The sequence below is a fragment of the Triturus cristatus genome, chromosome 1_2, assembly GCF_964204655.1.
Source record: "Triturus cristatus chromosome 1_2, aTriCri1.1, whole genome shotgun sequence".
In the NCBI taxonomy this organism is placed as follows: domain Eukaryota; kingdom Metazoa; phylum Chordata; class Amphibia; order Caudata; family Salamandridae; genus Triturus; species Triturus cristatus.
This window is the reverse complement of record NC_140580.1, coordinates 322531262-322558386: the sequence shown is the minus strand read 5'-3', so window position 1 is coordinate 322558386 and position 27125 is coordinate 322531262.

The window sequence follows — 27125 nt, the reverse complement described above, 5'->3', positions numbered from 1 at the left end:
TGCTTCCTCCCCTCATTGGCTGACCTTAGGTCAGCCAATGAGCAGGCAGCCATTCCAGGAGCACTAGGGCAGGTAAGTGTTATGTTCTTGAATGGTGCATGCATTTATGTATAAATGTTGTGAGTTTTGTGAATGGGTGTGTGCGTTTTTGAATACATGGGTGTGAGTGTATATGTGTGCATGTGTGGCCCAGCTGCCCCCCTCCCTGCCAAAATTACCAGCCGCCACTGGTCAAGGGGTCATTAGTTGGCTTTAACTTGTGAGGATTAGCACACGTGCACATAGTTTTTTACACAAAGCCTGATTTTTCATAAACATTTGTTTTTCCTTGAAGCAGGTGTTAAAATGGATACATTTTCATTACTCCAAAAGTGCCATATCTTGCATGTATGTTGCATTGCACTGTACAGGATATGTGTGAAATTGTTCAGATTTTGTCTAGACACAGGGTTTTATACTGGAAGGGTATGCTTCCAGTACAAATCTTATGCTAGAGAGCACACTCACACCTCTGCATCACGGTGCAAAAGTTGTGCGTGGCACTAGGCAGCCTGTTTGTGCACCAATGCAGGCATAGTAAGCAGTAGCCATTTTTAATAAACATGGCTCTGTGCTGCTTTGTCCTGCTTGTCCAGCATTACAAAATAATCTGTCCCTGACTTTGTATGCTTGGCCTGCCCAGCCTTAATCCTCTCTCTGAGTCAGGTAGTGGTAATTAATTTGAAAAATAATTTTTGTGTAATTTCTCCCTCTTTACTTCGCCTCACCTCTTCCACCTTAACCTTCTTTCTTATCCTAGCTTTACTTTTTTTCGGCTTCCTCACTTTCTCAATATATCTTACTTGACTTCATCTATCTCTACCTATCTCTCATGTCCTTGCCCCAAACACTATTTATGTATATATCTACATCACCATTGATCCCCTCTTTATACCTCAACTCTCTCTACATGATCACCCCTCTCTAACCTCACTGAATTATTTAATCTGCCTTCCCTGTATCTCTCCACCATCTACTTCACGTCTCACACAACAGCATCTCTAACTTTACCTCACCATTCAAGTTCTCTCTTCATGTCTTTACTACCCTCTATCTCGGCCTTTCTGTTCCTTATCACACCCTTAAACTGTTGAATTTTATTCACAAACAAAAATGCTTTTTTTTTACTAACGTGCACTGCCTACTTTTAAATAGCACATATAATAAACACGACGATTTGAAGTAGGCAATCATAATTAAATGTTATAAGCCTAATGTGAAATAAATAAGTTCTGGCTTAAGTTAGCCTAACAATTGATGCCATGTTAACTGAAAATAATGCATTAACATTTAAATGCCTGTTTTCATATTAAATAGTTGTTTGCACAAGATGTTTTTCTCTATTTTCTGCAGATGTAATTTTCCAGACCAAGTTTTAGGAAAGATGGCAGGGACATTAAAGCTGAGGATACTTTCTACCTTTTCTTCCCATATTTTAATCATACTGCCTGGAGGACTGAATAAAACACAGTTTTTCCAACCGGACAGGTATTTTTAACCTGACTAGAACCCCTCCAACTGCCATCATCCATCATTTTGTGGTTAGATACTTAACAGTACTCCCGTGTAACACACAGTTAACAGTACGCCCGATCCGCAGTGGAACGGGGAGAACCCAATGATGAAGCATGCCATCGAGTGTTCTGCTTCTTCTAAAGGGAGGCTTTACCCAAATATTTGAGTAGGGCTCTTGTTTTTTGTTGTAATTTTCCAGAAGCCTTCTGTTAGCTAGTGAGTAGGCAATTGTTTTGTATTAGACAATTGATAGTCAGGTTCCCACTGGGAGGAGAGGAGGCAACACGAAGTATGAGACATGAGAAGAACAGTCTGGACCACAAAATGTCTAATAGCTATTGTACCAGTCTAAGAAAATGGGGAGTTCGCCTATTCCTGGAAGTTTACCGAAATTCTTTTGGAGGACGCAGTATACGAAAGAAAATAATGTTGCAACATAGAATATTGTGTGTTTATATCAGTGTGTGTTCCTAGAGTAGCTGTGGAAATCTTTCTGTAACTGGAGAATCATCTTTGGGTTTCTAATACTTCTCTACATCAGAGGTTCTTTACCTATTTTCATTGAATCTTTGCTGATTTAGAGCTGAGAATACTTTCCAGCCTATTATGCAAAGGGTTTATACTCTGCATTGATTTCTCTCATCAGAACTCTTTATTGAGAACTGACAGCTTATTTTTATCCTTATTCTACTATATTTAGATTAGGGAATTTCCTTTATGGAACACACTTGCTACATTCTAACAATAATCACTCTTACTTTGACTAATGTATTATTCACGCTTATATTGAAATGTCAATTATGAACTATGTTAATAATTGACATTAAGATGTTAAGACTAATTCTTACTGAATAAAATTGAGAAACCTGAGACATTGAAAAATAAAACTCTTTTAACTCTCTCAAAATTCTCTTTATTGACTGTACTAAAAGTAATTATGATTCAACATGTTATTGGACTAATGTAGATGATTGTTTCTACTTTTTGTCAACGATCAAAGTGTGGAAACTGACAGAATTCGCTGTTAGCATGAGCTGAAGCCATTTTGGTTGTGGCAGCCATTTTAGTTAGCCATGTGTTAGCCATGTGCTTCTTCCGTCTTCACTGTTGCCTGCCCTTGTATTTCGCTTGAGTCATCAACTATAATTAACTTCTTCAGTGCTGAGCCAGAGCCTTGTGCATGCTCAGAAAGGCCTGTAGCTATCAGAATGCACCTGTCTTCGTTTGTAAATGTCAGGCTGTTTTAACTGATGCAAACAGAAATGTCTCTCCTCCCATTTTGCTGACCAAGAAATGTTTGTATGCCCATGTTAGTCAATAACTATTCTTGTATGTGCCAGTACCTCCCCTTGGTCTCATGCTGACAATGCAACTAATGCATATAAAAGACCCCTGGTTTCTGTACTCCTTGTACTGCCTCATACATTGCCTGAGGGTTCTGTATCGATGTAGTCCCACTCATGAGTGATAAACTATTGTTTTGATATTACAGCTTCCGTGCAAATCTCTATTTTGTTGGTCTAAAGGATTAAAGGACAAAGAAGGGCGAACACTTGCACTGATGGGCCCCTAAAAAGGCTCACTTCCACAAATTGGCTCCCGTCACATGGGGCTCATCGGAGACGCGGCCGCCCGACGGAGTGGTCTTGACGGAGGTTTGGAATCTCGCTGAGGACGTACGCTGGACGAGGAGACCCTTGTCTTTGCAGACCAAAGTACTTTTCCGATTTGACCCTCCATGTGGTGACCGGTCCCGGCTAAGATCCCTTTGGCGTTTATCTTCCAGTGACCATTAGGTCGAATTCAGAACTTGGCAGTTGGAGGCTGGAGACTTTTGTTTGGTAAGGTTGCTATAGCGGCACTCTTGATTTCTGGTGTACTTGGCCAAGATTCTGGTTTGATTTGGGTAATATGTACGTTGCAACATTCATAGGCAGGCAATGAGGAGATTTTTCTCAAACTTTTGAATATTTGGAACGGTACTGTATTCGTGATTAGTACCCTTTTCTTATAATATTATATTTGCTATAATATTTGCGACATGCCTGTCTCTAGCAAGCTTCGTAGGATGTGTTGTTTTTTTGGAAGTACCAAAATGGATTTAGAACGAAGTCAGCCGGCTCCCCATGAAGGGACACCGAATAGGTACATGTACGTTAAAAACTGTATTTCTTCCATAATGTATAGTGCATTGTGGAATAAATACACAAAAAAGGATCCTGATTTATGATGGCCACTGAATGGGTCATTTGATCTTAGAAAGATTCAGTATGTGGAACAATGTGTGTTCAAGCATAAAAGCAGACAAGATATGTTTGACTGTGTACGAATGTGGGAGAAAGAAGCACATGAGAGAGTGAGAAAAGAGCAAGCTATAGCAGATAAAGAACAGCGCAAAAATATCTATATGAAAGCGCTGGAACCGAAAAATAAAGAGATGAAGGAAATGAAAGAGGATGGGGAGCGTCGTCTAGAGGTAAATGGCCAATACCCTGTCCGGCGCCCCCTTTATCCTGTCCTTAATAAACCCCAGGATGACTCAATTTTGTTGGATCGCTCTCCGCCCCCATACACTTTTTCCTCTGCCCCCGAAGACGATTCTGATGATGACAAATCTCTCTCAGGTCAGAAAGGGACAGAAGGTTCACGACAGACTCGCTCTTGGTTGTCCGCTGATCGTGCGGCTACTCTTAGATCCGCTGCTCAAAAAGCAGCTTGCGATACAACCTCTGCTCCAGACCTTATCACAATGGTCCAGCAATGGCTAGAACCAGAGCAGTTACATTTTATGGAGAAATGTACTGGGGAAGTGATACATAAGTTTAGGAAGCATTCCGATGAGCTTGAACCTGCTGATATAACATCTGATCATAAACAATTGCATGACGGTCTTTTTCTCCCTTCCCAGGTGGGCTATTTAATTCGCCGAGTGGTTAAACTACGAACTGATGCATTCTGTTTGCGAGAGGAGAAAAAGACAGCTGGTACAGTTCCAGCTAAACAAATAGTTCAGACCACCGTGTCACATGATGAAGATCCAGGGACAGATAAGGAAAACAGTATTTCTGTAGTTCATGGGAAACCATTGCGTGAAGCTACGCCTTTATATGTTCCCCCTAGGGGTGCGGGTACAAGTGACAATAAAGATTCAACTGATGCAAAGAGATATTTTGTTTACAATTGGGTTTATACTGCTTGCAGTAGAGCGGATGTCATGGCTCTTAAAGCTGCTTTGCCTGACCCACGGAAAAATCCGGCTGCTTTTTATGAAGAGGTTGAAGGGGCTATTAGTTCTTGCACCATGACTTTGCCTGATATTGACATGTTTTTTGGGCTTATTTTGCCCCCTGATATGTGGTGATCAATTCGGAAAGTAGATGACCGCACAGCTTTCAGCGATATTTGGGTGGAATTGGAGAGAATAGATGCAGCAAGAGAACCAGCACAGAAACGTCAACAAGAGAAAGTGGACGAATCAGTTTCTGATTTCCTTTCACGTTTTGAGGAGACATTCCATGACTTTAGTGGGCAGTCATTGACTGATGACACAGGCAAGCCACTGTTCATTGACAAATTTGTCGCGAACATGTTGCCAGAAATAGCTAGTCACCTAAAGGCCAGTGAGAGCTCATGGACTGCGTCTTCCCCTGTCTCCCTTTTGACTATGGCCCAGTATTATGAGCGTCAGGAATTGGAAGCGAAAGGCAAGGAGGATAAAAAGGTTAAGGATTTAAAGACGAAAGTTATGTTGGCTCAAGTCTATGGTCCTTCAGTTAGAGGTGGTGGTAGAGGAGGACGTGCTATGTATCGTCCTGGTGCACCCTCTTTCCCTCGAGCAACTTTGTCTTCTGATCAGTGTGCTTATTGTAAGGAGATTGGACATTGGCGTTTTGAGTGCCCCCTTTTGCGAGGTCAGCAGTATCAGCGAGGTAGAGGAAATATGAGAGGTCGTCCCGGGAATTCAGGCAATAGGGGAGGCATGGATAGTCGTCCTAGATTTGAGGCGGTTGCACACAATCCAAATTCTTCTAATACTTTTGACAGACGGAATCAATATCAAAAGTCTGATTATTTGATGGATGATCCCAAGGATTCTGATTATGCATAGGAATGCCAAGGATGTGGTAAGGAACCAGTTGAAGTCCCAGTAGATCAGAAGGGTCCCTATGTCGATGCAAACGTCTTGGGTTCTATTAATCGCTTTCTGGTCGATACAGGAGCTACTCGTAGCGCAATGTCTAAACAATTGGTTCCTAGGGCTCCCATGTCTGGCTTAATAACAATAACATCTATAGGATTCGATGGGACACCTTCCCTTAGTCCACTTTCACAGCCACTTGCATTTCATGTTGATAAATTCACTGCTGCATGTCCTTTTCTGCTTTCCCCTAATACACCGGGCAATATTGTGGGTCTCGATATGCTCAAACATTTTCGTGCTACAATACGTTATTCCCCAGAAGGTGTGCGTGTTATTTAGAATGATAACTATCCTATGGTTGAGAAGTCTTGTCTCATTAGAGAAGATATTGCTTTGGCATCGCTACCTAGTACCTTGTGGGCTACATCAGATACCGATGTGAGACAAATGGTTATCCCACCAGTCCATATTCAAGTAAAGGAGGGCGCTTCATTGCCTCGACTGCCTCAATATAAAATATCTCGAGAAGGTGAAGTGGCACCACTATGTATTGTTCAAGATCTGATTAGAGTGGGGGTTGTGGAGGAAGTCCCTTACAATATCTGTAATAGTCCTATCCTTCCCATCTTGAAAAAAGATGCTGATACTAAAATATACAGGTTTATCATTGACTTACGAGAGGTTAATAAGATTGTAGTGCCCCAATACTCAGTAGTCTCTGACATGACGACAATTCTTACTATGGTTCCTCCGACCGCAACTACATTCAGTGTAATCGACTTGAAGAATGCTTTCTTCTCGATACCCATTCATCCTGACAGCCGTTATTTGTTCAGTTTCACTTTGAATAATCATTCCTTCAGATTTTGTAGAGCTCCACAGGGGTATACAGAGAGTCCTAGCATCTATAGCCAGGCATTGAAAAGACAGCTTGATTCTTTTCCTGTACCGAAAGGGGTGGCTCTTATTCAATATGTTGATGACATCTTGTTGGCTGCTGATACCCCTGAACAGTGTGAAGAAGGAACGTTGTCATTGCTATCATTCTTTGCATCTCACCATCACAAAGTTTCTCAGAAGAAATTGCAATATTGTAGACAGCAGGTTACCTATTTAGGTCACCTCCTGTCTAAGGATGGACGTGCATTCACATCAGACCGCATTCAAACCATTTTAGACATACCTGTGCCCCGTACTCAGAAGGATGTTTGTGCTCTGATTGGTCTTACTTCCTTTTGTAGGCAGTGGATTCCTAGTTTTTCTTACATTGTTATACCCTTGCTGGCACTTTTGACTAAAGACACTCCGATGCCCCTCCCATGGACTACTGAATGTCAGGATGCTTTCCAGCAGTTACGTCAAGCTCTTTGTTCTGCACCAGTATTAGGAACACCAGACTACACTAAGCCCTTCACACTTTATGTACATGAGAGGGACGGTTGCGCTCTCTCAGTTTTAGTACAGGCACACAGTGATAAGCAGCGTCCTTGTGCATATTTCTCAGCTGTCCTTGAACCAGTCACCCGTGCGTTGCCTGGGTGTTTTCGAGCGGTGGCGGCAACAGCTGTATCCATACGTCAAAGTGAGGGAATAGTCTTATCACACAGATTGCTTGTGCCTCATTCAGTCGATGCCCTTTTAGATCAGACGACAACGCAGCACCTAACTAGTGCTCGCTTGACAGGATATGAATTGACACTTTTGGCCCCTCATATCACATTGAAAAGATGTTTGACTTTACATCCCGCTACATTATTGCTATTTCCAGCTACTTAGCCTCAGTCACAAGAGTCTCATGATTGTATATTCCTTACTGAGAAATAGACAAAGGGTCGGGTTGACCTACAAGATAAGATATGCCTCTTTCTGAAGTTGATGGGAATTGTGGGTTGACGGGTCTTGCTTGAAGTTGCCCGATGGCACAACATCAGCTGCTTATGCAATTATGACACTTCAGACGGTTGTTGAGACAGCTCCCATCCCACGGAAGTCAGCTTAGGGAGCTGAGTTAATTGCACTGACAAGAGCATGTGAGCTTAGCACAGATCTGTCTGTTAACATCTACACCGATAGCCGATATGCCTTTAGAGTGGCTCACGATTTTGGGCTACTCTAGAAGGAAAGAGGCTTCCTTACATCACACAGGACACAAATAGTACATGGGAAATTAGTACATAATCTCCTTACTGCCTTGACATACCCTAAGAAAGTAGCGATTGTTAAATATAGCACACACAGGAAAGTGACTGATAAAATAGGACAGGGCAATGCCTTCGCGGATCACACAGCCCGTGAGACTGCACTGCAGCGAAGTACTACATCCATGTATGTGGTTAAATCACAGGCTGAACGTTGGCATGATGCCAGGCAAGAAGTGCCGGACATGCAGCGATCCGCCTCTGCTGGAGAACTAGACCAATGGTCCAAGGAGGGAACATTAGATGATGAGGGCTGTTGTAGAAATAAAGACATGACCAGGTGGAGACTACCTACAGCCTATTTACACCCTATGATTCACATGGGCCGGTACATATTGGAGCATCCTCCATAGTGAAGTTGCTTACGCAAGTTTGGGATCATCCAGAGATTGCCAGCACGGCTAAAAAGATAGTACAGTCTTGTCTGATTTGTCTTCACTATAATCCAAGAAAGGGAACACGAACTCCAACAGGAGGGTTTGCAATACCAACTGCACCTTTTGAGGTTCTGCAAATTGATTATATCCAGCTAGAATGCTGTAATAACCTGAAGTATGTTCTAGTAGTGGTTTGTGCCTTTAGTAAATGGATAGAGGCATACGCTATGAAAGATAATACAGCTCTTACTACACCATAGGTGCTCCTCAAGGAGTTTTTCCCCAGATTCGGCATTTGTTGAGCTTTGTGGAGTGACAACGGACCCCATTTAATTGGGCAAGTTGTTGAGTACCTTATGAATGGATTGGGAATCAAGCAGAAGTTCCATGCAGCTTTCCATCCACAATCAGCAGGGTTAGTGGAACTATACAATTCTACTCTCAAGCTTAAGTTGGCTAAAATACAGGCTTCCACGTCTTTGAAATGGCCTGATGCACTGCCCTTGGCTTTACTATCCATTAGATCGGTGCCATATACACAATCTGGCCTCACACCGTATGAGGTGGTTTTCGGGAAGCCAATGAATATTTGGGGGATTCCTAAGCCACGCCCTATACATGATGTACCTTGTGTATTGAAGAGTGACTACCTGTCTCAGTTAACTGACAGTTTGTCTTCTATTTATCAACAGGTTCGAGAAGCTCTTCCTGACAGGTCAAAGGGTGAGGGCCATGGTCTGCGGCAAAGTGATTTTGTCATGACGAAGTCCTTCCAGAGAGTCAATTCCCAAGCCCCGAGGTGGCGCAGGCCTGAACAGGTGCTCTTGGCGACCAGAACTGCAGTCCGAGCGACCAATCAGAAAAACTGGATCCATTCCACCCACTGCAAGAAAATACCGTCCACCTTGGTGGAACCTGCTGCGCTGAAGGACTATCGGGACATTCTGGACACAGAGAGAGGCCAAGCTATGTCACCTGAAGAACCTGAGGAAGTCTTCCCGGACCATACCATCCCTGGTGCATCTCGAGATCAGCTGCAACCCCGGAAACTTCGTTGTTGAAAGAGACTGGTTAAGTCACTGTCATGGGTTAGTGAAAGCCTGAGTCGCAAAGGGGGGAACCCGAATCGCGACACCCGCCTCAAAATCAGTGAAGAAACCAACGGCTGCCCAGGACCTTAGTGTGAAGATCTGCTTTGTTGTTCAACATCGAGATAAACATGCCTGCGGAAAAGAAATTAAGAGTTTGTGATCGAAAGATAATGTTCATTATTGGACTCACTTCAATTATTGCTCTGATCGCTATAATAACCTGGGTTGTAGAGAGAGTAGCTCCTGCTCGAAATTTGCTGGCTGTCACTACTCCTGTCCCCATTGAGCACCACTACTTCACTCTCCCTTATCATGAGCAGAAGCATAGACAGTCTTATCTCAACAACACGTTCATTCAAATGTTGCACCACACACATAATGCTAAACAGAGCCTTTTACCCTGATGAGGAAGGAGACCCACAGGCCAAAGGAACTGTATGGGAAATGGAGGAGTATCGCCAAGGAAATTCCTCCACACATTATGTTTTCCCAAACACTCGAACTGCCAAGGGTAATGGACCTTTTGTTATAGCTGTTACTAGGGCTCGAGCAGACCTGTGTGTGAACAATGTTGGTAGTATTCCCGTGGGGAAAAGCGACTGTACTCTAGTGTTGTATATTACTGGAGTAAATTACAGCAGTTTTACGTCATCACACAATACATACTTCATATGTGGGAATTAAGGATACTACCATTTCCCCATTGGTTGGTCAGGAACTTGCCATATGTCCTTTTTGCTACCACCTGTGTTTTTGGCACCTACATTATATCTTAAAGACTATGAACTGTTTAATGACGTTTCCAAAAACAGATTTAAGAGGACAATAAATCCTGATGAGGTGTATCAAACTGACACTGCACTGCAGCAATATGTTGACTTTAATTTGGGGTTGTTCTTCTTTGTTGGTGCTGCCTTAAACAGCCGGAAAATCAGACGCTTGACACGTGTCGTAGAGGCTGTAACCAATCAGACAGCTATAGCACTTGGAAACATCACAGAAGAGCTGCAAATTGCGAGGATTGTGGCATTCCAAAATAGAATGGTCCTCGATGTCGTGTTGGCTGATCGTGGTGGTGCATTTCGCATCATCGGGAGCAGCTGTTGTGTCTATATCCCTGATCATGCCCCTTCAGTTTTTGGTGTAATCTCTAAATTACATAAAATAGCCGCTAAAATTCATCCCGATTCAGGAACATTGACTCTAACAGACTGGTTATGGACATTGTTTGGTACCTGGGGCTGGAAACTGTTGACAATTCTATGTATATTATTTGCAATCCTACTGTCATGCTGCCTATGCATACAATGTGGCCCAATGCTTTGTTCCCTTTGTATCTCTGCTTGTATACCCACCAAACACAACATTAAGAATGTGAACGCGCAATATGTATTAGACCAAGAAGTTAGTGATATGATGAAAATTGATGTGCAAGATGTTGTTTTTGTTCCTTCTGAATCATAGAGATGTCTTCAGCTAATGCTAAAAGGGTCGTCTGTGGAAACCAACAGAAATCGCTGTTAGCATGAGCAGAAGCCATTTTGGTTGTGGCAATCATTTTAGTTAGCCATGTGTTAGCCATGTGCTTCTTCCGTCTTCACTGTTGCCTGCCCTTGTATTTCGCTTGAGTCATCAACTATAATTACCTTCTTCAGTGCTGAGCCAGAGCCTTGCGATTGCTCAGAAAGGCCTGTAGCTGCCAGAATGCACCTGTCTTAGTTTGTAAATGTTAGGCTGTTTTAACTGATGCAAACAGAAATGTCTCCCCTCCCACTTTGCTGACCAAGACATGTTTGTATGCCCATGTTAGTCAATAACTATTCTTGTATGTGCCAGTACCTCCCCTTTGTCTCATGCTGACAATGCAACTAATGCATATAAAAGGCCCCTGGTTTCTGTACTCCTTGTACTGCCTCATACATTGCCTGAGGGTTCTGTATCGATGTAGTCCCACTCATGAGTGATAATAAACTATTGTTTTGATATTACAGCGTCCGTGCCAATCTCTATTTTGTTGGTCTAAAGAACTAAAGGAAAAAGAAGGGTGAACCCTTGCACTGATGGGCCCCTGAAAAGGCTCACTTGCACAAAGGTTCATACGACTAGTGGCGGATGTTATTAAATGATTACACCTGAAGATTAAGGCATAGAAAACCCAGCTCCCTCACAACTCTGTAGATAATCTTTTGCCTTCTACCTCACATCAACCTCACCTCTCTCTAGCCCACGCTCTCTCTTGCTACCTAGCCTCTCAACGTACCTCAGCATTAGTTCCCTACTTCACCTCTTGTTTCTCTTGTTCTACCTCAGTACTCTTTTGTCTCTTAATATTCTATTCCTTTCTGGCTACCGCTATCTTTCTACCTCAGCCCCTTTCTTTTATATCATCAGCTCCTCTGTGCCTCTCTCGCCTGTCCTTTCCACACACACACACACATCTCTCTCTGGACTGCCTTCTTGATTTCAATTCACCCCTTCCACCATCACTAGCTCTCTCAACCTTTCCTATTAGATCTCTTTATCTCACCATATCGGACTCTTTTTTATATCTTGCAACTCTCTACATGTGTTTAAGCCTCAATTTTCTTGATTTCACATACATCTCTCAGCTTCTTGTTTTCGCTGTACACCACATTTTCGTTCTACCATTCACTCCTCTCACTACCTTTCTCTCTTCCTCAATTCTCTCTATACCTGACCATTTTTTTCTATACCTCTTGCATGTTGCTGTCTTTCTTTCTTGCATCTCTTCTTTTTCCTCAAGGCTCTTTCTAAATCTACGGCTTGCTGCCTTTACCTCTCTATTATTCACCTCTTCTTATATATTACCTTTCTCTCTACACCTTACCTGTTGGGGTGTTGTACTCTTCTGCCTCCATCTACATTTGCTTCTTCCAGTCTCTCTCTACTGTACTATAAAACGTTATCTAACTCACTGTCTGTTTCTGTCCCTACATCTTCCTTTTTCCACCTCTGCTTATCTTTCCTTCTGGCCACCTCACCTTTCTACATTTAATTTACTTCCCTTCCGAACACCCATATCTTTCGACATCTCTAACTCTGTCTTTCTTCCTGAACTTCATGTTCCTCACTATACTGTTTTCTGTCCATCTTCTGTATCATGATCAGTCCCATTTCTCTTACTCACCAGGTTACTGTCTTGACAGAAAAGTGTACTCCGAAAAAATGGGAAGAGCAAGGCAGGGGAAAATAAATTCAGACAAAGTTATTACTTTTTAATCAATGGAGTAATGAATATCATCAGAACAGCGCTTTGATTTTCATGGTTGCAGCAAGAATGCCAGAGTGAAGGGGGATTTATTCTTGATTACAAATATTCAGCAACTAAAGCTACACTTTCAAGTGAAATTTGCTTATGTCTTACTCTGACTTATGCACTAATCCACTAAACATTAAATAAGTCCTACTTAGCATCTTTTTCAGACCGTGGGAGTAATAACCTAGTTAGACACCGAATTTCACATAAAGAGTTGTGACAAGTATAAAATATCTAGATCCAAACTAAAAAAAATTGGTTTATCAATGCTTGGTCAAGCTTTCCTTTTGGGCTATTTAGCTGGCGGACATCTGGAAGTTTGAGCTTTCAGCACATTTTGCGTGTTTCAATTTCTGAAGGTTTAACATATAATTCAATATTTTCCGCTGTCACTGGTACTTTTTGGAGCTGAAAAAGAGGTAATAAAGTGTAAGTGGATCTTAACATGGAGGTCCCAAAAAACGTTTGCCAGGGTGCACAATCCCTTAAGGTGTCACTAGCCAGGATATTTTTTTTTTTTCAAAAACCACTTAACAATGTTCTATTCCGGGCGTCGCCGTTGTATGCGCCTCAGCGGTTGGGTTCCCTGTGGACCTCGAAGGGCTTCGAGAAGTGGGACACGATTGGCATCAGTAAAGTGGGGGACCTCTGGACGAGAGGGGGATTTAAAACATTCGAGACGCTGCAGACGGAGTTTCAGCTGCAGGGCAGTGAATACTTTCGGTACTTGCAGGTCCGTCATGCGCTGGGCTCCGTCTTCCCAGACGCCGCCTCCATCCCGGAGTCTTCCCCCCTGGAGGATAGAGTGCTGGATGGCCACGTTCCGGATAGCACGATCTCCCTCATATACAAAAAACTGATTAATGCCCGCTCGGGCCTGCTGACCGGCCTCCGTGAGGCTTGGGTTGCCGACGGGCTGGAGTTGGACGACGAAGACTGGATTTCCGCGGTGGCCTCTCCGAAGGAGGTGGCCATACCGGCTCGCCTTCGCTTCGTCCAGCTTAAGATACTCCACCGGGTTTACATGACGGGGCCAAGGCTTCTGCGTATGGGTTATGCTGAGGATGGGTTGTGTAAGCGTGGGTGTGGTGCTTTGGCGACTTTTTTGCATATTTTGTGGGAATGCCCGAAGATGGAGCGATTCTGGCGTGGTGTGCATGAGGTCCTGCGTCTGGTTACGCATGTCGCACTGTTGCCTGAAGCGAGGAGATGCTTGCTGAATGTGTGGGAACCAACTGATTACTCGGTTCCGCAGACGCGATGGGTGACTCTGGGATATATGATAGCTAAGCGTGACATCGCTCAACTGTGGGGATCCCAGCGGCCCCCGGCGGTGTCGGCCTGGAAAGAACATATGGATTGGTGCATGTTCCGAGAAAAGGTGGTGTATGTGGCGAGGGGCAAGCCTGGGGCGTGGGTGAAAATATGGGGCCCCTGGAACGCCTACCGCGGGGGTATTTGCGAGCCACCACTGCTGCCTGCTGCCTCACCGGCTCCGTCCCCCTAGTTGACCCCCTCCCCCAGCCCCGGGCACAGAGTTCCCCCAGTCCTGGACTTGTTTCCCTTCCCCCTCTTCAGATTCCTGTGGATGGTCGGGGTCCCTTATTCGAGGAGCACGTGTGGATACCTTCGATTGCGGGTTGCCTTGCGGGTGTGGTTTTTTTTTTTTTTTTATGTTGTTGCGTGTGTATAAAATGAAACCGTATTGTGGGCTTAGAGTCATGTGGCTTACGTCGTTGATGTCTCCTGATTTGCTTCTCTGTAACGCCAAGTGCCCTTTTGTAAGTTTGTCAGGTGCTCCTGTCACTCTAGCAGCCGGCCGGAAGGTTGTAGGCCCATACTTGTATATACTTGAGATTGCAATAAACGGTTTCAACAAAAAAAAAAAAAAAAAAAAAAAAAAAAACAATGTTCTATTGCTCTTCCTGTGCTCATTGTGGTGTTGGCAGTTGTGTTTTAGCCAGCGCCTATAAGCTCAGTAAAAAGGCGCATTATAAAACAAATATAAGCTAACAAAATATAAAATAACATAGCACGCGCATGATTGGTCAGCTAAGGGTACGAGCACTAGAACATGAGAGGGTGTTTTACCTTGCTTTACTATTTAATGCCAGAGGTTCTGCTGAGCATGGGATAAATGGGCTAGATAGTTATAAAATGAACAGCGATAGTTATTTTAGTGATATTGTCACTTATCCATCAGTACCACTAGCAGCTGGTAAAAGTACTATATGGAGATAAATAAGGAATCTAGCTGGCTGTGCAGAGCGGTTACGGTAGGGCTCTCTGCGTAGTCTGGGTTGGGGAATAGGTAGGGTGGAGTGGGTTGGGGGGGGAGTACTATTTTATGTATGTATCTATTTATTGTTTTAAAGAATTTTGTCTAAACATAAATACCCTTGAACTTCTCCACCCCAGTCTAATTCACACCACTCCAATCTACCCAACCCTAACCCACTCTACCCCACTCCAGTCTACCACACCCCATCCCAATCTACTCCACACCTCTCTATCCAACTCCACTCCGACCTACACCACTCAACCTACCCCGCTTCACTCCATTCTACTGAAATCTACCCCACTTCTACCTATCCCACTCCAATCTACCCCACTCCACCGATCTACCACTCTGAGCTACCCCACACCACTCTGATCTACTCCACTCTAATCTATCTACTCCACTCTAATCTATCTACCCCAATCCAATCTACCCTTCTCCAATATACCCCAAGCCAATCTATCCCAATCCACTGTACTCTACTCTTCCACAAGCTACCCAACTACACTCCAATCTACCCCAATAGATCCCAGTCCAATCTAATCCATTCCACTACAATCTACCCCACTCAAAACTACCATGCTAATCTACCCAACTCCTGCACTCCAATTTACCTCAATCCACCCACTCCATTCTACCCCACTTTACCCCCACTCCACTGTATGCCAATCTACCCCACTCCAATCTATTTCCACTCTACGCCAGTCTGCCCCACTCCATTGCCACTAACTTTGAGCAATGCTGAACAGCAGCCACACTGGTGTGCAACATGGCTAAGACACAATCGCTTGGTTGAGGCCTATTGGCATTACCAATGCCGGTTTACTTTGGGGTCCTGTAGTTCAAACCTGCTTGCAATCACATTTTTACTTGGTGGTAGCCCCATGGGGCTAGGAGCATACAGGAAGCACTGGTGTAAGGAGGCCCGATTGTGACCTGGGTTGTTAGAGTTATGTCTTGAACTTGACTGAAGTTATTGATTCCTCTTGTACCATAAGGGTTACAAAGATAACTCTAATCGTTTCAGAGTGATATCCCTAGGCATCACAGCTAAACAGTATGCCCCTGTTAGAAGGCTGATTAAATTCTGTCAATCTGTGGCTGCTCTCCAGTCCAGGTTGGACTGAGGATAGTGTGGCTCATTGTCCTAATGATATCCTGTAGATCTTGGTTTTCCCACCATCAGCTGGACTGTGGCGACTTTGGGGCTCCTGGGTACTCTTAGTCCATTGAGATGTTTGCTGTCAGGTACTCCAGTCAGCTAGGACTTCTGTAGGTAATAAGTAAAATAGGATAGCAATTTGTAAATAAAAATGGTTTCTGTCAAACTTTCTTAAATTATCTTTTTTGTGTAATCAATAAACCAGTTACTACACTGTGGGGCCTAGGCAACATTGGCTTTGCTGTTCACAAAGTGCTTTTTACTAATAGCAGACTTCTTATGAGAAATATGAAAAAACTAGAACCAGAATGCAAATGCCACAAAACACTAACATTCAGGAATTGCAGGACGGCAGTTCGGAGTCTTATTGCACAATCGCTGAGATGAACCAATCAGCAGGAGGGTTGGTTGTTCTTCCAGTCCCCTCATCATAAGCTATGTGACTCGTCACGCAGGCTACTCACTGCCAGTTGGGACAATTACTCGGGGAATGCAAGGCATCAATTTTTGAACTGGTATTAATGGAGCACGAACCTCGCTAGAGTGCAACAGAGCATTGGACATTATGACACGTTTTGAATTGCACAGTTACCTTGTTCACATATTTACGCTCTTGGGCACAGAATCACTGGATTTTTAGTCAAGGCCCATATCTGAACCATGGTTACCAGGCTTATACACGGCAGCTCTGCAGTAGACCACATCTCAGTGCTGAGAACACTCTTGGAATGGCTAGTATAAAGTACACTCAAATAATCTGAAGGTCAATTTTCAACTGTTGAATGAAGATGACTACACCTTAAATTACACCTCTCAAGGATCACCACATTGGGCGCCACTTGTAACACACCAAGCATGTGTAACAGGTGGCAAACATACTCGCCACTCCTGGATACCCCTTGGGGTGATTAGCGCGCTCTACAAGTAGGTCTGATTGATTGATCATGTTTTAGTCTGCTCAACACAGTGCCAATTAGGCAATCTAGTAGAGTACTAGTTAACAGATCCCAGAAGTTAAGGTTAGCAGATAATTCCATGTGAATAAGGACACAGTTCAGTACTCTTGAGCTGAACTTTAGTCAAACAACCTAATGAACAGTGTGGGAATCGGAGTGCTATTCGCTTATGTCGATCCAATTGAACTGACACCTTGATAATCAACTTGTTAAAAAACACAAACCAGGACTGTAAGTCAGCAAGCTTGATGACAGGAAGGCGTCCGCTACCAATGACAGAAGTACAAAGTCCACCCAAAAATCAGTGCAGATTGGCATTAATCAATGCAGAAATTCTAATAAAAAACAAAGCAAAAAAGAAAGAGCTAAGCGTAGGTGGGACAACTCCAGAAATTCACAGAACCAGGCAAAGATCTGCAAAAACAAGATACAGTATTGAAGCAAATCAATGAAGTGCGTGTTGCCTAGAAGACGCTCCTAAAATGCAGTGACCAGAAGGGGATTCTCTCCTGGCGTTAAGTGCAGTGACCTTGCCTAGAGCAAGCGTTCCCCGTGCAAGCGTTCCCTGCATGAAGACGGGCGCCCTAAGCATGCAGTGCACTCTTGGAGGGTGCGGCCACTGTGTTGTCGAGTGAAATTCCAGTCCTGACACCACACCAGCATGTAACAGCCCAAAGCAAACTACTGCAGATGCCCTAACTGCTGGCCACCCTGATGAACACTTATTGAAATACAACGAGGAAGCGCGATAGGAGTTGAACAGAGCTTTCTCTGCCCCATACACGGAAGAACTCTCAATAGAATTAAGAACATTTTACACTTATTTAAGGAACATTTTTGATGTTAAGACCACGAATGTTGGATGGCACAAAAAGTTGAGTGTCTGCACCCACGCCCATAAGTGTAATGAAGCTTCACTTTCTTGACAGAGGATAAAATGCCACACGAGGAAGACCAGTTCTGGAAGGAAAGGGAGACACCCGCCTTCCGGTGTACATGAATATACAGTGAAGCTGCGCGAACGGCTTGCTTTGATTGATTACGTCTAGCAACCTGTATATACCGCTGCAGAAAAATATGAAACGCAACACAAGAAATGCCTTCGGTTACACAGAAAGACGAAGGAGGGAAGAGGTTCAGCATTCCACATGAAGTAAGACAGAGTTTGGAGCATTAATCAAAAACACTTTGCAACACCTGAGGAAGTTGAGTAAGAAGATATGCCATAGGTGAAAAAGCAATACAGGAAAACGTTTGCACATAAATGATGCGATGGTCAAAATCCTCCAGCCTTCTTTGCATAACTTTGGTGTTTTTTATCCTTTCTCTTTTTGTGAAGTTCAGTCAGAGGGGGAAACGATGGAAAAGTTACAAGACCCGAAAATGGGACCCAAACCCAAGATTGGAGGCCAAGGGTTCAAGACAGGCAAAATCTAGTGACAGGACAGACTCTAGTGATAAGACTGAGAACAAAAAAAGTACATTCACACTTATTATCACTATGAAATAGTTATTGACAACTTTAGAAGGGGCAACCCAGTTGTATACAAATCTAGAGGCCTGACAAGCGCACACACTTGATCAGAATGACACGGGTGTAAAACAAATAAGTGTAAAAAATGCACCACAGAAACAGGAAGGAGAAATGGTACAGCATCCAAAGCAGAAAAAAATATCACGAGACCAAATCATTGTCAATGGCACATTAGACGGACAATAATAAAGGACATCCTGTCGTCAAGATTGAGCCAGGTTCACAAAGCAGGAAAATGTATAAAGTGCTAATATGATAGAGTAAAACCCACCTTTGGGCGTTTACAAACAGAATGACTTAAGTCACAGAGGGGAGAAATGGTGCACCAAGTGTAGAAAAAGATGAATATCAAAATTAAAAAAGAACAAAGCGAAATACAAAAAGTCAGGAAATGGAATGATTAAATAGATAATGTCAAGATTGGTGGAGCAGGATCCCTGATGCAAAATGGCGGGGATTCCACTTCGTCAGGCTCACAGTTCCCTCATGTCATTTACAGGTAGGGAAACCTGGCAGCCATTTTCCCCAGGTTTATGAGCCCTTCAATGGATGGCGGTGCAGGGTAGGAAAAATCTACTCTGTTCATGGCACTTACTGTGTAATTGCTGAGTTCCTTCCCCACATGTGGGCATGCCATTCCGTGCGGCCCATTGGCTGTGCCAAAGGTCATGGTGTGATTTGATAGCTTTAATGTTGGTAAAGCGCACAATTACCCAGGCACAAGGTGTCCTAACGTTGCACTGATGAGCATGAAAACATGGACTTCTTAAGACTATGATAAAAGGAATGCTTTTAGCTGCTTATGGAATTCCAGCAAAGCTTTAGTAGAATGAGAATCTGATGGCTGGCCGTTCCATGCATGGTGGTCAGGGCCGAAAAGGCCTGGCGTCAAACCTAGTACATTGAAACCCTAGACTGCACAGAAGTCTGCCCAGATGCTGAGGATAGGGATATGAAGGAGCGCATTGTGGTAAATAATTTAATTACCGGAACTTAATTTGATGCGGAAAAATCTATAATAATAGCTCAGTAAAATAAGAGGCAGAATCCGTGGTATTAGAGGTTCGGAACGGGCTTTATTCCAAAATCAATTCGAATTGATGGACTCCATATTCCATCACCACGAAGGTTCAGGAAGTGAAGGACCAACTTTATTGACAGGTAATCATTTTTATACAATAGGCATTACAGTGAAACAGATGCAGGAGGCGTAACAATTGATAATAAAGATAAAACATACATGCGTAACTAAAATGGGTGTAACTGGGCGTAACTTAAAGAACGTCATCAGGTATGATGTCACAATAGGGTGGTTCCATGAAAGAATTTCGCAATGTCAGCAGAAATACTTGGCAGAGATGCGCGCGCAGCAGCATGACGTGTGATTGACGTGCAACTAGGGGGTGAAGGGGACTTGACATTTAGCTCTATATGTGGAGACAGAAGTCTGGGGTTATGTCAACCTAATCCCAAATCATATCTAACATCCTATGTTTAAAGAACTATGTTATCCAAAAAGAGAGGTCTCTTTAGAATAGAATCTCATTCTATACTGACTATACTGACTGTTAGTGCGTGTACAAGCGTCTAAGTGTCTACACTAGATGCGAGGGCAGAAATCTTCCATAGTAACAGGGCTATGAATTACTTGCATAAAGACAGAGAAGCCGGGCCTTTTGCTCGGTAGCTGGAAGAATGTTTACTTAAACTACTAGACAGGAATGCATTGGATAGGGAGCGGAGCAGATAAACTCGAAGGTGAAATACGGTTTTTGGCAAGCAGACAGGTTGAGTCAGGCACCGTTAGCCGCGCAGGGAGTAGGACAAAGTTCATGGATACAGATGCAAGCTCAGACTGGAGCTTTCAGAGGCAGAAGGCAGGGAAAGGCTTAATGGCAGAATCAGGGCCTACTCGCCTGGACTGTAAAATGGCATAAATGAACCATATAAAGCCGGTGGCCTTTCATACTTAGGAATAGAATATCCGGCCCATTCATGGCGGATCTGAAAGAGGACATGTTGGCGGTGGACGCACATGTGTTTGCGTTTTCATAACTGGAACTGGAGGAAACATACATGTACTTGTAATTTATACATGAAACCGTTGGGGTCCAAGATAGGGGACATAACTGATCATAAAAATCCATATTTCCACATTCCCTCCTTGTCCCCTACTTGCCCTTAAGAGATATCAATCTTCATCAATCCGTTGATCTGTTCATATAGCATCATTTGTTCTTCTTTCTTCTTCCGGGATGAATGAAATCTTGGTGGTGGAATACACGATGTGGCACACAGACCACAAATCGCTGGTCCACATTGTAGGCATAAGCAGCAACTGAATAGTATGAGAAAGCCAATACCTAGGAAGGATAGGACCCTCCATCCAAAGGTTGACAATACACTCCAAAACCAACCGGACCAAGTCCAGGTGCCTGGATTCTGGTGTATCTGGCTTACAATCTTATGAAGGCGAGTTATGGCTTTATATACAGATGGCGAATTTTCTGGTATGAGAGTTTGAGCAGTCTGTTTAGCTGTTCTGTCAGCTAGATCATTGCCTTGGGAAATGATATCAGTAACTTTCGTATGAGCTTTACATTTCATAATTGATATTGCAGTGGGTAGATGTATTGCATCTAATAAGGCATGAATGAGGGGTCCGTGCTGAATGTGAGCACCGTGAGAAGTTAAATAACCTCTCTCTCGCCACAGCACGCCGAAGTCATGTACAACTCCGAATGCATAACGTGAATCAGTGTATATGTTGACTTTTTTATTCGTAGCTTGAATACAGGCTTGTGTCAGAGCGATGAGCTCTGCTGCTTGAGCGGACAAGGTATTTATGCGATTTGTTTCAATGACTTCAGTGTCTGTTGTGACTGCATACGCGGCCACTAACTCTCCTGTACTTGTTCTCATACATGAACCATCTACATACAACGTCAGGTCTGGGTCTGACAATGGGACGTCTGTCAAGTCTTGTCTGGGTTTCGTCGTGATAGTGATAACTTCAATACAATCATGTGCTAGTGGGTCTGTTCCGTTTACTGGTAACAGTGTGGCAGGATTCAATGTACTACAACGTCTGATTTCTATGTGTGGCTGAAACAATGTTAATTCGTAACCGGTGAGTCGTGCTATAGTCAAGTGTTGTGTTTGTGTGCGGTTCAAGAGAACCTCTACTGCATGTGGTACTTGTACTGTCAATTGGTGTCCTAGTACTATGGCATCGCTTTGTCTGATTGCTAAAGCTGTCGCTGCCACTGATTTCAGGCACGCAGGCAGAGCCTGAGCTACGGGATCTAATGTACTAGAGAAATAAGCACATGGTTTGTGTGATCCTGCTTGTTCCTGTGTGAGTACTGACAAGGCAGTACCTTCGCGTTCTGTAACAAAGAGTGTAAAATGTTTATTGTAACATGGTGTTGCTAAAACAGGTGCTTGACATAAAACTTTCTTTAGGCTTTCAAAAGCTTGTGTATGTTCCTGGGTCCAAGGGAGAACAGTCGATGTGGCTGCCTCCTGTGTTGTCAACTGGATGAGTGGTTTTGCTAGAAATGCATACTGCGGGATCCACTGCCTACAATATGAAGTGAGGCCTATAAAAGCCCGCACCTCCTTTTGTGTCTTGGGTATTGGCATGTTAGCAATTAACTGGATGCGATCGGGTGTAAGCTGCCTTCCCTCCTTGGACAGCGAGTGCCCAAGGTAAATAACTCGCTGGACACAGAATTGCAGCTTAGAAGGGGACACCTTGTGCCCCTTTTCGGCCAAAAATTGTAAAACCGTCAGTGAGGCTTTTTCACATTCAGGTTCGCTTCTAGCGGTGATCAGCAGATCATCGACATATTGAAGCAGGGCAGTGTTGACTGGCATGTGGATACTGTCAAGTTCTCGTTTCAGTGCTTGGCTATAGATGCTGGGGCTTTCTGTGAATCCTTGAGGTGCGCGTGTGAATTTAAAGCTTCGTCCATTTAAACTAAATCCGAACAAGTATTGGCTTTCTGGATCTATTGGGACGCTGAAAAAGGCATTCTTGAGATCAATTACAGTAAAGAATGTTGCTTCGGAATCAATGGCTGTCAGTAATGAAGAAATGTCTGGGACTACGGGGTATTGTGGTACAATACATTTATTTAATTCGCGCAGATCAATAACCAATCGATATACTGGCGGGGCTTTTGGGTCAGTTCGTTTAAGAATCGGAATTATCGGTGAATTACATACATTGGAGTCGGTTTCCACAACCACTCCTTGGGTAATAAGCTCGTCAATGATTCGCAGTAAAGCCACTACAGCATCTGGTGGTAACTTGTATTGTCGCATTCGTGGTAGTACCACTCCTGCCTTTAGTGTGACTCGATATGGTGTAATGTTCATGCAACCAACATCTGTAGGGCCTTGTGCCCATAGATGTGTGGGTAAAGTCTGCAGTCGGTCATCCATGTCTCGGGACACATAGTGCCCTTTAAAATCACGTAAAAACAATCTTACTCCTTCCGGAGAACAACATATTATAGCCCCTAGAGCTTTCAATGTTTTTATGCCTAACAGGTTTTCTGGACATGATTTAGTAAGCAATAAATCTGTAGTTCGTGTCAAGGGACCAATCGTAAGGGGAAGAGGCTGTGATACTTCGTTAATGATAGGTTTTCCTGAAAAACCAAGGGAAATATTCTGCGAGCCTGAGAGGGGTGCCCCTGGAACTTCACTATGTTTTATGGTTGTTCGGCTTGCCCCTGTATCAAGTAAAAATTTTCTATCTTGGCCTAATAGTTCACTGTGTACATAGGGTCCTTCTTGATCTACAGGGACCTCAATAAGGGGTAAGCCAACTTCCCTCTCTAGGCTGTTTCATGAGTATCGTTGATAATCAGGATAGTCATACTGTGCGGTCTGGTACATCTGTTGTGTCGTTGTTTGTGTGGCAGCAATAGGCTGCGGTGGCGGAGCTGGCATAGACTGTTGCGGAGCTGGCATGGACTGTGCATGCTGCGGAGCTCCTTGTTGGTTCTGATCCTGTCTAAGTGGCCGTGGTCTTTCTTTTGTATTACCTATGGCGATATTATGTTTTAAAACTGGACAATCGTGTACATAATGACCTGGCTGTTTACAATAGTTGCATGTCCCTTTTACAGGACCTGTTGAAACACTGGACTGTGTCATACCCTTTTTATGACCGTCAGCTGGAACTGTCTGGGAGACTAGCATTTTCATTTTCGTGTCTTTCATGCGTCTTTGTTCATGTTCTTGTTCCTCTCTAATTCTATTGTGATGGTACTGTAACATTTGTAACATCTGTGACGGAGTGTTACCTTGCCAGGTACTCTCGAATTTCAATACTCTATTCTTAACTTGGGGCAAGGAATTTTCAACTAATTTTGTCACAAACAGATGTGGATACGATTCGCTACTTGCTTTTATTCCACTATTTATACCAAAACATTTTTCGAATCGGGCATAGAAATCACTAGTGTCTTCATCTGGTTTTTGTTTACAGGCTGAGATTGCACCCCAGTCTTCCTTTTTCGTAGTTAATAAACGTGCCAGTACCTGTACTAATAAACCTGGTAGTGTTTTGGTCTTTTCCCCAAGCCCTGAACCTGGACCTCGAGCTTTTTCTTCGTTTTCTAATGCTGTCCAATCTATCTTTTGGTCTCCCACCTCCCAATCCTTTTCCTTGAGTTTTTCGTAAATGCCCGCAGGCATTAATACCTTCAATATTGTCATAATGTCGGGATAGGTATATTCTCCCATGAGCAACATGTCTTTAATTTCACGGTGGAAACCCGCTGGGTCTTTGTCATGACTGGGTACCACTTTCTTCATTTCTAATAGTTCTATTTTGGATATTGGTGTGTATACAAACACACGTTTAAACTGATTGTCCTCACCTTTTATCGGGTGGACTTCGCGTAAGGGATTCTGTCTATCCATGTAATACGTCGTTCTTTCCTTGATGGGCAGTGAGACATGTTCGGGGCATACAAAAAGAATGTACTGCTTTCTGCATTCTAGTATTTCTCTAATTAACTCAGTACCTGAACCTCTCCATTTATTCGTGAGTAATTCAGTCAATATATCAGGTAAGGGGCCAGGATCGGAGTGTTGGCTTTTATATAATATAAGGAGTTGTTGAATCATATAGATACCAGCTAAACGCTGTTCATCTGGGGCGAGGTTCAAAAACGTGTGCGCTAATGTATCATCACTATATTTTCCGGGACTATCAACCCAATGAACGGCTGACCTGGCTAATTCTTGTTCGTCCATAGAATCGAGTATATGATAACCCCTTCGTTCTCGGAGTAATTTGTCAGCGGCTTGGAACGAATGTTCGGGGGACCTTATATTTATTATAGGAGTTTGGAAATTTCTGCTATTATCTGGACGTATCGGACGTATCGGATCAGTAAAGCATCTAGTATTATTGCAAGATCTTCCTCTACCTACATAGGCCATGGTTTCTAACTGTCCTGTGGGCAGTTCTAATTCTTCCTCCTCCTCGGTTTGTTCAGGCTCGTCTACTGCTAATCTTTCTTCGTGTATTCGTTCTACTTCTTTGCGGATCTTGCGGCACATAGCTACTATACATGATCGTTTATCATGTCTCCCCTCTGATATATTCCGACTCCATGTGGTAAGAATTTGCATTTCTTCCGGATTTACCCCTGGTCGGTCTTGATTTCTGATCACACAGTTTATGAGGAAACGTAACAGTTCCCCCTGTATTTCCACTTTCTGGTACTCCATGGCTCTGTTAATACTCTCAGAATCTCGCCCTGACTGGACAAAGTGATATATTTTTTCTAAATGTGTAGTCATTCCTGGTAGCCTCCCTAAATATATTGCAGCTCGTCGGATACGTAATGATGCCAGCAGCATTTCGTCCCCTTTTCCGGGCACAGGGTCATATCTACAATCTATTAGAAGTTCCTTGAGCGTGTCGGGAGTTACTAGTTTGGGCGTACGTTGGTGGGCTAATTCTTGAAAGGAAAGTTTATTTACTCTGGGTGGCGTGGAAAAAATGTTTGATGTACCTCCTGTAGCACCACCTGGGGTGCTGGATGTGAAAGGATTCGTTGAACGTGATATAGCAACCATAGGTGTGGATACAGATGTAGAAACAGATGTGCTTGCCGGAACTTGTGTCGGAGTTTGCTGTTGCAGAGGTACAGACGGAGGAGGGTCTTGGCGTTGAACCCCCTCGGCAGGCGGTCTATGTGGCGCAGCATTAGCATACTCGGGAGCTGCGTCGTCTAAATAAGAGGAAAGAAAAACATCTTCTGCGGTTCTGGGATGCCCTTTGGGATGTGCTTTTATCGGAAACAATGGGGGTGGCAAGTCTTTTGGTATCTCCGGAGTAGCCTTAGGTAACCCTTCGGCCAGAAGAGGCTACATACCATTCATAAGGGCATTTCTTTGTCTGTCTATTTGTTCTGATTTTACTTGAGTACCTTCTTCAATTAATAGATTTTCTCGAACTTTATTTGAATTCTCCTTACTTTTCTCCTCCTGTCTGAGCGCTTTTTCTGTACGTCTATATGATTCTTTACGCCATAATTCAATGGCATCTTTCTGTGACTGTCTAGCTTTCTTTTTCCATAATTCTTCCTCTACTTTCATGATGCAATCTGCATCCCAGGTCCCAGCTGCGGGCCACCTCTGACTTTCTGGTAATTCCTTGGTGTAGTCTACCCATAAATCCAGAAATAATATGGCGTCTAGGCCATGTTTATGATACATGAAGTACCCTGGAGTGTCCCTAGGAGGAATGGGAACAGCTTCTTCGAGTACCCCTTTTCTAGTTTTTATCTGTCTTAATTTCGAAAAGAGCGGCATATTGAGAACTGATCTGATACCTAATTTTGAACACTTTTGATACAACAAGACACAATAATGAACAGTCATTCACACCACAATATACAGAACGTATTTAAAAACATTTTAACATTTAACATTTAATGAATAAACAATGATGGCCATTTAGGGAACTAGTCACTAAGCATAATACTCGGTACTAACTAGATAATTCTGAATTATATACTAGACATACTTGATATACTGCTAAACAGTACAGATACACTGCTGAAACAGTGCAGACCGGATTTGTGTACCCAAACCCGTCTTGACCGGCACAACCTATGTGCACGTCAGAACGCCTCCCCGACAATGGTACTCACCGGGTAGCTCGGAACGGAAGGCCTCGGAACTGAACTGAACTGGACTTGAACCGGACTGGACTCGACTCGAAACTTCGGAAACTTCGGAAACTGGTGGGCCTCTGTATACCTCGGATCTTGCTCTCTCAGCTAGGCTCTGGTCGGGATACTTCGCACTTCTCACCGCCTCGTCTGGGTGTTGATCGCAGCCTCAGTTACCCCCGCTCGGCAGGAGGGAGATACAGGAAATCCTGTTGGTACGCGTTGTTGTCCGTCCAGCTGTGACAGGAGACCGGGCCTGCAACGCACCTCCGGCGCGTGAGATGAGAAAGTGTCCCTGTTCGGGCGCCATATATGTGGTAAATAATTTAATTACCGGAACTTAATTTGAT